The sequence below is a fragment of the Elephas maximus genome, chromosome X (assembly GCF_024166365.1).
Source record: "Elephas maximus indicus isolate mEleMax1 chromosome X, mEleMax1 primary haplotype, whole genome shotgun sequence".
In the NCBI taxonomy this organism is placed as follows: domain Eukaryota; kingdom Metazoa; phylum Chordata; class Mammalia; order Proboscidea; family Elephantidae; genus Elephas; species Elephas maximus.
The window spans coordinates 179,656,581-179,670,800 of NC_064846.1; the positions used below are offsets into that span (position 1 = coordinate 179,656,581).

General features: G+C 48.8%; 1 protein-coding gene and 1 long non-coding RNA gene across 10 annotated transcripts in view; both read left to right on the plus strand.

Moving 5' to 3' along the window:
- Positions 1-14,220, plus strand: part of DHRSX (dehydrogenase/reductase X-linked) — a 150,096-nt gene that overhangs the window by 104,096 nt on the left and 31,780 nt on the right. The window lies entirely within an intron of this gene.
- LOC126068906 (uncharacterized) lies at positions 8,381-9,671 on the plus strand. 4 transcript variants are annotated; one of them, XR_007515763.1, is made up of 4 exons: positions 8,381-8,544; positions 8,635-8,744; positions 8,925-9,059; positions 9,240-9,284. It is a non-coding gene; the product is annotated as an uncharacterized LOC126068906 (long non-coding RNA). The 4 variants fall into 4 exon arrangements; XR_007515765.1 differs by having other exon boundaries at positions 8,381-8,744; positions 8,925-9,014; positions 9,150-9,671; XR_007515764.1 differs by having other exon boundaries at positions 8,381-8,814; positions 8,995-9,059.

The following is a 14,220-nucleotide window of genomic DNA, read 5'->3' on the forward strand; positions in this document are numbered from 1 at the left end:
GTGAAAAAAAAAAAGCAGAATATTTCTAAAAACCTCCTGCTCTATAGCTCAGAAGTGCAAGGAGCTAGTAGCAGAGACCTGTAAATGAGACTTCTACCAACATCACTTCAGTACATGAAAATGAAACTATAATAATAATGAAGATACATCGATGGAAGTTTGGGGGTGCTTGCAAACTGGCAAGAAAAAATTTTTCACGTTTCGTGGTTAATCAAATTGAAAAGTCCATTTGTAAGCCACCTTCAGGCACGATTGGATCAAGGGACGCAGTGCGACAGAACTGGTTCTCACTCCCTTGGTCTGTCAGTTCTGTTTGTCCTTTATTATCTGTTATATTGATAAATAGGAGCTCTGGTGGTGCAGTGGTTAAGTGCTCGGCTGCTCACCAAGAGGTTGGCAATTCAAATCCACCAGCCACTCCATGGGAGAGAGATGTAGCAGCCTGCTTCTGTAAAGATCACAGCCTTGGAAACCCTACGGGGGCAGTTCTGCTCTGTCCTGCAGGGTCACTATGAGTTGAAATGGACTCCATTTCAGTGGGTTTGGGTTTTGGTTTTATATTAAAACCCGCTGCCGTCAAGTCGATTCCGACTCATAGCAACCCTATAGAACAGAGTAGAACTGCCCCATAGAGTTTCCAAGGAGCGCCTGGTGGATTTGAACTGCTGACCTCTTGGTTAGCAGCCATAGCACTGAACCACTATGTCACCAGGGTTTCCTTGGTTTTTTATTACTAATTATAATACAGGCAGGACTGTTATAACCAAGGCCTAAAATAAGAGTGGTTTAACAACATAGAATTTATTTCTCTCTGTGTAGTGCAAATGGTTAACATGCTCAGCTGTTAACCGAAAGGTTGGAGGTTCGAGTCCACCTAGGGGCACCTCGGAAGAAAGACCTGGCCATCTGCTTCTGAAAAATGAGCCATTGAAAACCCTGTGGAGCGCAGTTCTACTCTGACACTCGTGGGGTCGCCATGAGTCAGAATCAAATGACAACTTTTTTATTTTTTTACTCATAGATAGGTATTATCTTAAACTTCAGCATAGTATTTTTCAAATACTGTTACTCCTTTTGACCAATGTGAATTTAAACGCTGAAGCTGAGAGGAAACCTAAAGATTTTGTTTGTTTTATCTACCAATACCTTAGGTAGAAAATAGACACCAAAAAGACGGAATGAATTGATAGAAGACTCTCTGCTGCCTGGTCCTGTGTGGTAATCACTGTTTATCTATTTTCCTACAATGTAAAAGGGAACAAAGGCCCTGGGTCTAGTTCCCTCATGCCAGTTTTTGCCACTAAGGGAGCTGTATTTTGTGGCACGCTACGGCGTACGCACTCAATAAACTTAAACACCCTCTCGAAAGGATATTGTCAAAGGAAAATGTCTTTCTGTGATCACCCTGGCCAGATCAGATGAGAATGCGTTTTGCGAGCTATGTCTATCCTTGAAACAGCTGTTTGGTTTTCTGGTAGAAATGTCAGCACTGTATGTTGTTACTAGAACGCAAAGAAAGAAAACCAGAGCGTCTTTGCTGACGCAAGAAATGATTTTCCTGTGTCCGTGGATATGGAGAATTGAGACGCTCTGAAGACCCAGCTGAGGTGACCGGGGGCTGGGTCACGATGGACTGTGGACATCTACGTCAATTGGTATGACATTGTACGTAAAGTCAGCGTTCTGCATCCTACTTTGGTGAGTAGCATCTGTGGCCTTAAAAGCTTGCAAGCGGCCATCGAAGATACAGCTCTTGGTCTCTGACATCTGGTGGAAGAGTGAAGGAGTCCAAAGACTCAAGGGAGCAATTAGTCCAAAGGATTAATGGACCACATGAACCATGGCCCACACAACCCCAAGACCAGAACAACTAGATGGTGCCCAGCTACCACTACCAACCGCTCTGAATGGCATCACAACAGAGGGTACTGGACGGAGTGGGAGAAAATGGTAGAACAAAAAATCAAACTCACAAAAAAAGACCGGGCTTGCTGGTCTGACAGAGACTGGAGGAACACCCAGGACTATGGCCCTAAGACACCCTTCTGACTTGGAACTGAAGCCATTCCCAGAAACCACCTCCTAGCCAAACAGCAGACAGGCACATATGATAAACAGTAACAGCCCAGAAGAATGGGCTCCTTAGAACAGTCAATTATAAAATGAGAAGACAGGAAGGGGTAGAGAATCAGGGCAAAAGAAAATGGGGAACTTTAGTGAGATGGATCACTTTTGTGTGACCTTTCTAGCCATGGTCTCGTAACTCCCACCCAAGGGCTTGGGCAGGACTGTGTGATAGGGTAATTGTGGCCCACCAAGGGGACTGGTCAGTTTTGCCATCCTGGGGTGTGTGAAATGAGCCACCCCAGGGGCGGAAAAAAGAAGTTCCCACCACCACCAAGGAAGAACAGCCAGGAACCAGTGAGTCCTTTGACCCGGTATGCCTGTGCTGAGAAGTTCCTGGACCCAGGAGACAGAGAGCAAGCTGTAACCTCGAGGCCGAGGAGACCCGGCAGCAGAGACTCAGCAGCAGGAGACAGCGCGTTGGGCGCCCCAGCCCACGGAGAGAGAAAGCTGAGTGCCTTTGGGTGGAGGCCAAGGGCCAGGGAGAGGCGTCCCTGCAAGCACACCTGAAAAGAGGCTGTCTTGATGGAAGAACTGTCTCCTGAGCGTTCCTGAACCCGAATTGTAACCCGTTCCTTCCCTAACAAACCCCATAATCATGAGTATGGTCTGTGAGTTCTGTGTGACCATTGCGATGAATTATCAAACCCAGCAGAGAAGTAGAGAGTGCCGTGGGAGGGACGGCTGGTGTCAGAATTGGTAAAAATGTTGGAGGGTCACAAGGCATGTTTGACCTTGGCCTTGTAGGAATCAGCCTTGGGCTGTTGATCTTGATTCTCCTTCCCCCTCGTCAAGTTAGAGGAGGTCGGATACCACCTCCTCCACGTCATTTTTACAGGAATCCTGGGCGGAAACGGGGAGAGCGCTGATATGTTACGAGGAATGAACCAATATCATGGAACACTTTATGTACAAACTATCGAATGAGAAACTAATATGCTGTGTAAACTTTCATCTAAAGCACAAATTAAAAAAAAAAAGATGGACCATTGCCCAGTGTGGAGGAAGAGGTCACATCCGAGAAAGAGGTGGCTGGGTAGAGACATTGTGTTGTTGTTAGCTGCTGGTGAGTGAACCCCCAACTCTTGGCACCACCATGCACAACAGAACAAACCGCTGCCCGGCCCTCCGCCATCCCCATAAGGGGTTGTGGATTGGGCTGTTGTGATCCGTAGGGTTTTCTTCGGCTGGTTTTCCTTGGCTGGTTTTCCTCCTCACCCGTCTTACTCTGGAAGCTGTACTGAAACCTGTTCAGCGACACATCAGCACTCACGCCTCCACTGACAGGCAGGTGGTGGCTAGTTATGAGGTGCGTTGGCTGGGAATCGAACCCGGGTCTCCCATATGGAAGGCCAGGATTCTACCACTGAACCATCACTGCGTCAGAGAAGATATCAGCCACGCCTCAAATGAATGGTGCAGGTGTTTTTCTCTGCCCACACGTGACGCTCCAGGTGTGTGGCGTGATTTGTTTACGCAGAAGGTCGGCCGACACAAGCCAGCTAATGACCACAGGGTGCCTCCCAGCCCACTGGCTAACCTGGCCAATCAACGGCCTAATTTTAAAAGCATCGTGAGAACATCGATGACGTGCACTGTGTTGCTATCGCAAAATGGGCTCACCAGTTTGGACCTGCATGAATGATCTGCTTTTCTTTGTTCCTCCCCTTCATGATTTATTTCTCGGGGGTAATTTTGCCCAATTCATATGTCTTCTTGAACTTCTCAACCCATCCTGGCTGTTCAGTCCCCTCCCGCCATCTTTGTTCTCTTCTCTGCCTCTCAGCAACATTTTTCTTTCTATCCTTCCTAGGAAGCTTCTTTCCTGCTCTTCTGACAGGCCACCGTCCTCCTAAGTCATAAAAACACAGGAACATAGTTTTGTGGGACAACTAGGTCAGTTGGCATAACATACATCGTTCATAAAGTTGTGTTCTACTTCCTAGTTTGGTAAGTAGCATCTAGGATCTTAGAAGTTTGGGAGCGGCTATGTGAGATACAACTACTGGTCTCTACTCGTCCGGAGCAAAAGAGAAAGAAGGAAACCAAAGACTCAAAGAAGAAACTAGTTCACAGGACTAATAGTCTACACAAACTACAGCCTCGTCTACCCTGAGACCAAGAAGAACTAGATGGTGCCCGGCTACCACTACCGACTGTTCTGACCAGGGCCACAAGAGCTGGAGCCTGATAGAATGGGAGAAAAATGTGGAACAGAACCTGAAATTCCTGAGGGAAAACAAACAAAACAAAAAAACACCTAACTTACAGGACCAGTTGAGACCGGGAGGACTCCTTGAGTCTGTCGCCCTGAGATAGTCTTTAAACCTTGAATTGAAAGTAGCCCCTGAGGTCACCTCGTAGCTAAATAACAAATGGGCTCACAAAATAAATATCACTCGTGAGTACACTTAAAATCTGTAAGAGACCAAATGGTCGACAGTGACTTTAAAACAAAGATGAGAATGTAAGGGGACAGGGAAACTAGATGAATGGAAACAGAACAACCAGGACAGAAATAACGAGACTGTTCACGCATTGTGAAGAATGTAACCAATGTCGCTGAACAACTTGTATAGAAGTTGTTGAATGGGAACCTAAACTACTATGTAAACCTTCACTGAAAACACAATAATATATTATTTCCCCCCAAAAAGTAATCACAATATTAATGAAATCATTGTTGAACACAGTGCACGTCAGGTATTATGCTAAAAACGTTTCTTGGCTTATCCACACGACATCCCAGTGGTAGAGACTATTCCTAGGCCCATTTCACAGATGAGAAAAGCGAGGTTTTTCCAGGTGAAGGGACACAGCTTCCATGTGTAGGAGCCTGGACTCCAGCCCACTGTTCTCCAGAACTTCTCATCCCCTCTATATTTCCTGGAGTTGTTATGTTGGGAGACACACACACACACACATACACACACACACACACACACAAACACACACACTCACTTCCCTTTTGCCAACCCCAACCATGCTCCAAATTGGTACGTTGGGTGGAGTTGACTATTTGTAGGCCAAACCGAAAAAGCCAACCTGTTGCTGTATTGAGTTGACTCTGACTTGTAGCGACCCCGTGTACGTCAGGGTAGAACTGAGCTCCACAGAGTTTTCAGTGGCCAGTGTGTCAGAATTAGGTTGCCAGGCCTTTCTTCCAAGGCATCTCTGGGTGGACTCGAACCTCCAACCTCTGGGTTAGCAGCCAGGTGCATTCGCCGTTCACACCACCCAGGGACTCCATCACTGGGAGAGAAGAGGCAGTGTTTTTCTGACTTGCGAGTTTTCCAGTGTACGTGTGGACGTCAAGGACATGCTTGTAGGTGGTGGCACTGATCTTCGTAATCAGAGCCTGTCACCACAGAGCCCTTGGTGCTTCATCATTGACGTCAAACCAGGAGCAGGTGCAGACGCAGACGTAGGTCCTGACGGTAAACGGGGTGAATCCAAGGGGCACACCACGGCGTGTCAGCACCCAGCCTCCCTGTCTGGGAGATCCCTGATCCAAGAAGCCAAGCAACCGACCGTCAGCACTTTATAGTATTTGGAACATAAACTGGTTGTGACCCCATGTGTGTCAGGGTAGAGCTATACTCCAAAAAAAAAAATTTTTTTTTTAAGTTTGGTAAAAGTATACACAGACAAAGATCAGCCATTTCAACCGTTCTTACGTGTACAATTCAGGACATTGATTACATTCTTCGAGTTGTGCAACTGTTCTTGCTACCCTTCTCCAAATTATCCCACCGTTACCTTAAACTCACAGCCCCCAAGCTTCCCATCCAGCCTTTCGAGTTGCCGCGGCCCATTTGATCTCACCCAGATTAGGACAGAGTAGAACTGCCCCACAGGGTTTCCAAGGAGTGCCTGGTGGATTCGAAGTGCCCACCTTTTGGTTAGCAGCCGAGCTCTTAACCACTACACCACCAGGGTTTCCAGATAATTCTTTAAAAGAGCACACTGCTCAAGGCAGACATACTTTACTGATTAAGATAAGCCATTTTTTAGTTCAAAGGCACCCTGGTGGTGCAGTGGTTAAGCACTTGGCTGCTAACTGAAAGGTCTGTGGTTCACCCACCAGCCACTCAGCAGGAGAAAGAGGTGGCAGTCTGGTTCCGTAAAGATTATAGCCTTGGAAACCCTATGGGGCAGTTCTACTCTGTCCTCTAGGGTCACTGCGAGTTGAAATCAGCAGGATTGGTTTCGTTCATTTTGGGTTCAAAGAAGACTTCAGCGGATAGTTTGTTTTTTATTGCACTTTAGATGAAGGTTTACAGAACAAACTAACTTCTCATTAAACAGTACACGTATTGTTTTATGACGTTGGTTAACAACCCAACAACATGTCAACACTCTCCCTTCTCAACCTTGGGTTCCCCATTACCAGCTTTCCTGTCCCCTCCTGCCTTGTAGTCCTTGCCCCTGGCCTGGTGTGCCCCTTTAGTCTTGTTTTGTTCCATGGGCGTGTTCAATCTTTGGCTGAAGGGTGAACCTCAGGAGTGACCTCATTACTGAGCTTAAAGGGTGTCCGGGGGTGATACTCTTGGGGTTTCTCTAGTCTCTGTCAGGCCAGCAAGTCTGGTCTTTTTTTGTGAGTTAGAATTTTGTTCTATATTTTTCTCCAGCTCTGTCCGGGGATTCTCTGTTGTGATCCCTGTCAGAGCAGTCGGTGGTGGTAGCCGAACAAATCTGTCTTGGAGGAAGTACAGCCAGAATGCTCCTTAGAAGCAAGGATGGTGTGACTACATCTCACATACTTTGGACATGTTATCAGGAGGGACCAGCCCCTGGAGAAGGACGTCATGCTTGGTAAGGTAGAGGGTCAGAGAAAAAGAGGAAGACACTCAACGAGGTGGATTGACACAGTGGCTGCAACAATGGGATCACGCCTAACAAGGATTGTCAGGATGGCGCAGAACCAGACAGCTTTTCTTTCTGTTGTACATGGGGTCGCTATGAGTTGGAGCCGACTCAACAGCACCTAACAACAAGAAGAGAAAGAATGGAGTTCCTGGTGGTGCAAATGATTAACACGCTCGGCTGCTAAGCAAAAGGTTGGGGGTCAAGTCTGCTCGGAGGTGCCTCGGAAGAAGGTCCTGGCAATCTACTTCTGAAAAGTCAGCCATTTAAAACCCTGCGGAGGACGGTTCTGCTCTGACACACATGCGGGTGCCGAGAGTCGGAGTCAACTCAACGGCAACTGTTGTTTTGTTTTTTAAGGGGAAGGATAGAGCGCTCACTTCTGGTAACCGTCGTTTAGGAATTTAGAAAACAGCTTGTGTGCTCCTGTTAAGGGTGGTGTAGAAGCCTGGGAGTCGTTAATGGTGATGGGTGAACTACACGGTGAGTGTAATTAATGTCGCTGAACTCCCCCCGTGAAGACTGTAGACACAGCAAATGCTGCCTTGTCTCAGTGTTGTTTGTTGTTGTTGTTAGGTGTCATCAAGCCAGCTGTGACTCCTAGTGACCCAATGTGACAGAGCACAACGGCCCCGTAGGGTTTTCTAGGCTGTAATCTTTCCCGAAGCAGACTGCCGCATCTTTCTGCCACAGAGCTGCTGGGTGGGTTCGAACTGCCAACCTTTCTGTCAGCAGCTGAGCACCTAACCGTTGCCACACCTAGGCTCCTGTTAGACCTGTATATGGACCACGGTAAAATAAAAACCTGTGTGGTTGAGGGAGGCCAGTGGTGGGTGTCTAGCATGGTTCCAGCCAGGTGCTGGCAAAGCCACAATGGTGGCCCGTGAGGTCCAGGTAGTGTTACCCTGTTCTAAGGCCGCTCACTCTGCCCAGAAGTCCTCTTAGTGCCTGCCACTGGCCACAGGGTGGGTCAAGCCAAAACATCTGCTTAGAACAGGCCAGGCAGACTACCTTCAGCGTAGGTGACCCACATCTCACAGTTCACAGGTGCTGTACAGGTGAATCCATAGGCAATTCACCTTCAGCATAGGTAACCTGCATCTCACAGGCCACAGGTGAACCCACAACTGATCCACCTTAAGCACAGGTAACCCACATCTCATAGTCCACAGGTGATTGGCCTTCAGCACAGGTCACCTGCATCTCACAGGCCACAGGTGATGCACAGGTGAACCCACAGGTGATTCACCTTCAGCATAGGTCACCCACATCTCACAGGCCACAGGTGATGCACAGGTGAACCCACAGGTGATCCACCTTAAGCACAGGTAACCTTAAGTACAGTCCACAGGTGATTGGTCTTCAGCACAGGTAGCTTGCATCTCACAGTCCACAGATGCTGTACAGGTGAATCCACAGGTGATTCACCTTCAGCGCAGGTAACCCTCATCTCACAGTCCACAGGTGATTAACCTTCAGCACAGGCAACTGGCATTTCACAGTGCACAGGTGATTGGCTTTCAGCACAGGTAACCCGCATCTCACAGTCCACAGGTGATTAGCTTTCAGCACAGGTAGCCTGCATCTCATAGCCCACAGGTGATTGGCTTTCAGCACAGGTGGCCTGCATCTCACAGTCCACAGGTGATTGGCTTTCAGCACAGGTAGCCTGCATCTCACAGCCCACAGGTGATTCACCTTCAGCACAGGTAACCCGCATCTCACAGCCCACAGGTGATCGGCTTTCAGCACAGGTAGCCTGCATCTCACAGCCCACAGGTGATTGGCTTTCAGCACAGGTAACCTGCATCTCACAGCCCACAGGTGACTGGCTTTCAGCACAGGTAACCTGCATCTCACAGCCCACAGGTGACTGGCTTTCAGCACAGGTAACCTGCATCTCACAGCCCACAGATGATTGGCTTTCAGCACAGGTAGCCTGCATCTCACAGCCCACAGGTGATTCACCTTCAGCACAGGTAACCCGCATCTCACAGCCCACAGGTGATCGGCTTTCAGCACAGGTAGCCTGCATCTCACAGTCCACAGGTGATTGGCTTTCAGCACAGGTAACCTGCGTCTCACAGCCCACAGGTGACTGGCTTTCAGCACAGGTAACCTGCATCTCACAGCCCACAGATGATTGGCTTTCAGCACAGGTAGCCTGCATCTCACAGCCCACAGGTGATGCACCTTCAGCACAGGTAACCCACATCTCACAGCCCACAGGTGATCGGCTTTCAGCACAGGTAGCCTGCATCTCACAGTCCACAGGTGATTGGCTTTCAGCACAGGTAACCTGCGTCTCACAGCCCACAGGCGATGCACAGCAGCGTCTTTCTTTTCCTGAGGGAACATTGTCACTCTGACAGCCGTGATGGTTGTTACCGCTCCTTGAATGCCTTAAAGTTGGGAAGAGTAAGGCAATTCAGGTGCGCAGGAGGCAGGAAGAACAGACTCATGAGAAAGCTGAGTGGGCTGACCCAAATATTATGACAAATGAAAACATGATAATTGCACACCAAAAATTGGCAGATCCTTAGAAAATAAGGACTTGTTTGAAATCTGTTCCCCCCAAAAAATATATATATATATATATATTTTTTTTTTCTCCTTAAAAGTGATCGTGTTTCCTCAAATATATTGCATGGTTGTTGGCTGTTTAGAGCTGGCATCAAGGAAGAGACAGCCGGGTTCCACCTTTGCTTACTTGTAAATAAACAGCAGAGAGAGCCGGGGGTAGGGATGCAAACCTCTGTTAGCAGCGAAGAGGCAGGGAGGACCCAGCCCTCACCTTCTCTCTGCATTTCATTTCTCCCCTGCCCTTCCCGGAAAGTCAGTCTGTACATAACCAGGCTGTATGTCAGCTCAGACCAAAGCTGGTGGAAAAATTGTCCTTCCAAGGTGCCGCGTTGTTTACACGCTTGGCTGCCAACCCAAAGTCGGCAGCTGGAACCCACCAGCCGCTCCTCGGGAGAAAGATGGGACAGTCTGCTTCTATAAAGATGACAGCCCTGGGAGCCCTGTGGGGCAGTTCTGCTCTGTCCTAGAGGGTCGCTATGAGTCAGAATCGACTTGACGGCAACGGGTTTGGTTTGGCTTCCGGAACCCAAGTGACACTTAGGCTAACCCAGGTTGCGGACTGCTGTGTTATATCCAGTGCTCGAAGTCTGAATTCTTTTTCATTCCTAGTTGAACCTGTTCCTTGATAGTCACAGGGCAGTCTCCTAACAGGCAGCCCTATCGCTTTTCCTTCTTTTGGGGAGTCAAGACCACAGGCAAGTCTCTTCTAGAAAATGAAGAAGAATTGATGCCTTTGAATTGTGGTGTTGGTGAAGAATATTGACTATACCATGGACAGCCAGAAGAATGAACAAATCTGTCCTGGAAGAAGTACAGCCAGAACGCTCCTTAGAAGCAAGGATGGCGAGACTGCGTCTCATGTACTTTGTACACGTTGTCAGGAGGGTCAGTCCTTGGAGAAGGACATCATGCTTGGTAAAGTAGAGGGTGAGCGAAAAAGAGGAAGACCCTCAACGAGGTGGGTTGACACAGTGGCTGCAACAATGGGCTCAAGCATAGCAACGATTGTGAGGATGGCGCAGGACCGGGCAGTGTTCCGTTCTGTTGTGCACAGGGTCGCTATGAGTCGGAACTCACTCGGCGACACCTAACAACAGTTCTCTTTTTGTTGTTGTTGATGATTTTGTTTTTATTGTCACTTTGTGACTTAGGTGACCCCATGTGTTACGGAATAGTACAGCCCCATAGGGTTTTTTAGGTGGTGATCTTTACGGGAGCAGATCTCCAGGCCTTTCTTCTGAGGTGCTACTCGGTGGGTTCAGACCACCAACTGTTAGGCAGTTAGCAGCCGAGTACTTAAGCCTTGCACCACCCCGGACCTTCAACTCTCCTACTTGTATGAGAATGCCTAGGTAGGGGCAGTGAGGGAATGCTTTTGACTTGGGGTGCTAACAGCGTGTGTGTGTGTTCTTATTTTTGGCCTAGATTCGTGGCGACCCTGTGCACAGAACAGAATGCATTTGAAAAACACTATATTATTTCTCTACTTTTATGAATACTTAAAACATCAAAATATTTCAGGAAATTGTCATGTCCCCATGATCTGCATAGAAAAACCCCTAGCTTGGGACTCCAGAAATATTAAACCCACAACCCCAGTGCCATTGTGTGGCGTGTGTGGTATGTGTGTGATACGTGAATGTGTAGTGTGTCTGATGTGTGTGTCTGGTGTGTTCTATGTGGTGTGTCTTATGTCTGTGTATCTGGTGTGTATGTGGTGTGGTGTTCCTGTCTGGTATATGTGGTATGTCCATCTGTTTGTACATGGTGTGTGTGGTATGTGAATGCGTGTGTACGTGTGGTGTACGTGGTATGTGTGTGGTGTGTGTACGTCTGTGTATATGGTGTGCAGGATGTGTGAATACATGTGTGGTGTTTATATGTGGTATGTGTGGTGAGTGGGTGTGTGCCTTGTGTATATGGTGTGTTATGTGTGTGTATGTCTCTGTGTGCGGTGAGTGTGTATGTGGTGTCTATGTCTCTGTGTGTGTGGTGTACTGTGTGTGTGTGTATGTGTGGTGAGTGGGTGTGTGTATGGTGTGTTGTGTGTGTATGTCTCTGTGTGTGGTGAGTGTCTATGTGGTGTATATGTCTCTGTATGTGTGGCCTACTGTGTGTGTGTGTGAGTGTGTGTGTGTGGTCGTTGCATGGATTTCGGGTAGTGCCCCCGTATGCACTGGGCAGTACAGGTCATTGAATGGATTGGGGACAGTGCCCCCATACACACTGGGCAGTACTGGTCATTGAATGGATTAGGGATAGTGTCCCCATACGCACTGGGCAGTACAGGTCATTGCATGGATTGGGATAGTGTCCCCATATGCACTGGGCAGTACGGGTCATTGAATGGATTGGGATAGTGCTCCCATATGCACTGGACAGTACAGGGCATTGAATGGATTGGGATAGTGCTCCCATAGGCACCGGGCAGTCCCAGCTAGGATGGGTCCTGTCACAGAGTCATTAGCAGGGGAAGTGAAGGTGGAATGGTTAGGATACCCTCATCCTATTTAGACAGAACAGTGTGAGCAGCAGGGCAAGGAAAGAACTGGTCAACCCACTGCGGACTTTTAGGGAAAGCAGCAGGAGGAAGAATCTGTACCACAGAAAACTTCGTGTGCGTTCTCAGTCCTACCTGTCTGGGGCAAATGGACATGGAAATATCTGGAAATTCGCTAATATCCTGAACTTTGATGATGCAGCCAAGAGCCATGTTCCAATAACAGCTGCGTGTCCAGCCATGGACAGAGAGGGAGGGGTCTCAGCCGTGGACAGAGAGGGAGGGGTCTCAGCCGTGGACAGAGAGACAGGGGTCTCAGCCGTGGACAGAGAGACAGGGGTCTCAGCCGTGGACAGAGAGGCAGGGGTCTCAGCGGTGGACAGAGAGGCAGGGGTGTCAGCGGTGGACAGAGAGACAGGGGTGTCAGCGGTGGACAGAGAGACAGGGGTGTCAGTGGTGGACAGAGAGACAGGGGTGTCAGCGGTGGACAGAGAGACGGGTCTCAGCGGTGGACAGAGAGACGGGTCTCAGCTGTGGACAGAGAGGCAGGGGGTGTCAGCTGTGGACAGAGACAGGGGTCTCAGGTGTAGACAGGGAGACAGGCGTCTCAGCCGTGGACAGAGAGACAGGGGTCTCAGCCGTGGACAGAGAGGCAGGGGTCTCAGCCGTGGACAGAGAGGCAGGGGTCTCAGCGGTGGACAGAGAGGCAGGGGTCTCAGCGGTGGACAGAGAGACAGGGGTCTCAGCCGTGGACAGAGAGGCAGGGGTCTCAGCGGTGGACAGAGAGACGGGTGTCAGCGGTGGACAGAGAGACAGGGATGTCAGCGGTGGACAGAGAGACGGGGTGTCAGCGGTGGACAGAGAGACAGGGGTCTCAGCGGTGGACAGAGAGACAGGGGTGTCAGCGGTGGACAGAGAGATGGGTCTCAGCTGTGGACAGAGAGATGGGTCTCAGCTTTGGACAGAGAGGCAGGGGGAGTCAACTGTGGACAGAGACAGGGGTCTCAGGTGTAGACAGGGAGACAGGCGTCTCAGCTGTGGACAGAGAGACAGGCTTCTCAGTTGTGGGCAGAGAGGGAGGGGTCTCAGCTGTGGACAGAGAGGGAAGGGTATCAGCTGTGGACAGAGAGGCAGGGGGTGTTAGCTGTGCACAGAGAGGGAGGGGTCTGCAGGTCCAGCCTGCAATGTACAGGGGTCTTATTCAGGGCTCTCTGGAGAAACAAAACCAGTGAGATGTCTGTCTATCTGTCTATCTAATCAGCTAATCTATCACCTAATTTAGCTAATCTGTCTCGTCTCTCTCTCTATCATCTATCTGTCCATCTGCCCATCCGCCTATCCATTCAATCATTTTACCATCTAGAGAGGGAGAGATTTACTTCGAGGCGTTTGCCCACACAGTTGTAGGGGCTCCAAGTCTAAAACCCATAGGTCAAGCAGTAGGCAGGAGACTTTGGCAGGCTCTGTAAGTCGGGCCATGGGAAAAGAAAGAGTGAACTCTGCCAGAATGTCTGTTTACAGTCTGGAGGCAGACCACACCCCTAGGAACTCCCCTTTCAACTGACAGATAACATTATGGAACGTAATTACATCACATTGCATTCGGTTACATCATGAGACAAAACCTCTGGGAACTACAAACTGGCCAAGCTGACACATAAAATTAACCATTTACGCAGGCTGCAGGGGAGGTGGGGGTGAGAGGGGGAGTGCTAAGGACTCCATCCTTGGAAAGCAGTATTTATCCAAGGAAGTCAGCACTCAGGCCCCTCTTTGGAAGCTGTTCTATTGGGTAGTTTTCCATTTGCTGAAAGTCTTAAGTGTAGTTTCTCCAGGGACATAAGGAATAGATTTTACAAGATTGGACTTTAAGAGCTCCTTGTCTGTTTACCCAGTTAAAAGGAAGCCTAAGGGAAGGACTGTTTGATTTATACGGTGTGAACTCAAGCAACTGTGTTCAGTATATTGCTGCAACATTTCTCTAATGTTTATATCTGTATTCTGCTCTCATTCTTCTTGGAGAGCTGAGCCATTTGAAGCTTTTTGTGTGTGTGTGCTTTAGGCGAAAGTTTTCAGAACAAATTAGTCTCTGAGTCAATGATTCATACACAAATTGTTTTGTGGCATTGGTTGCAATCCCCGCAATG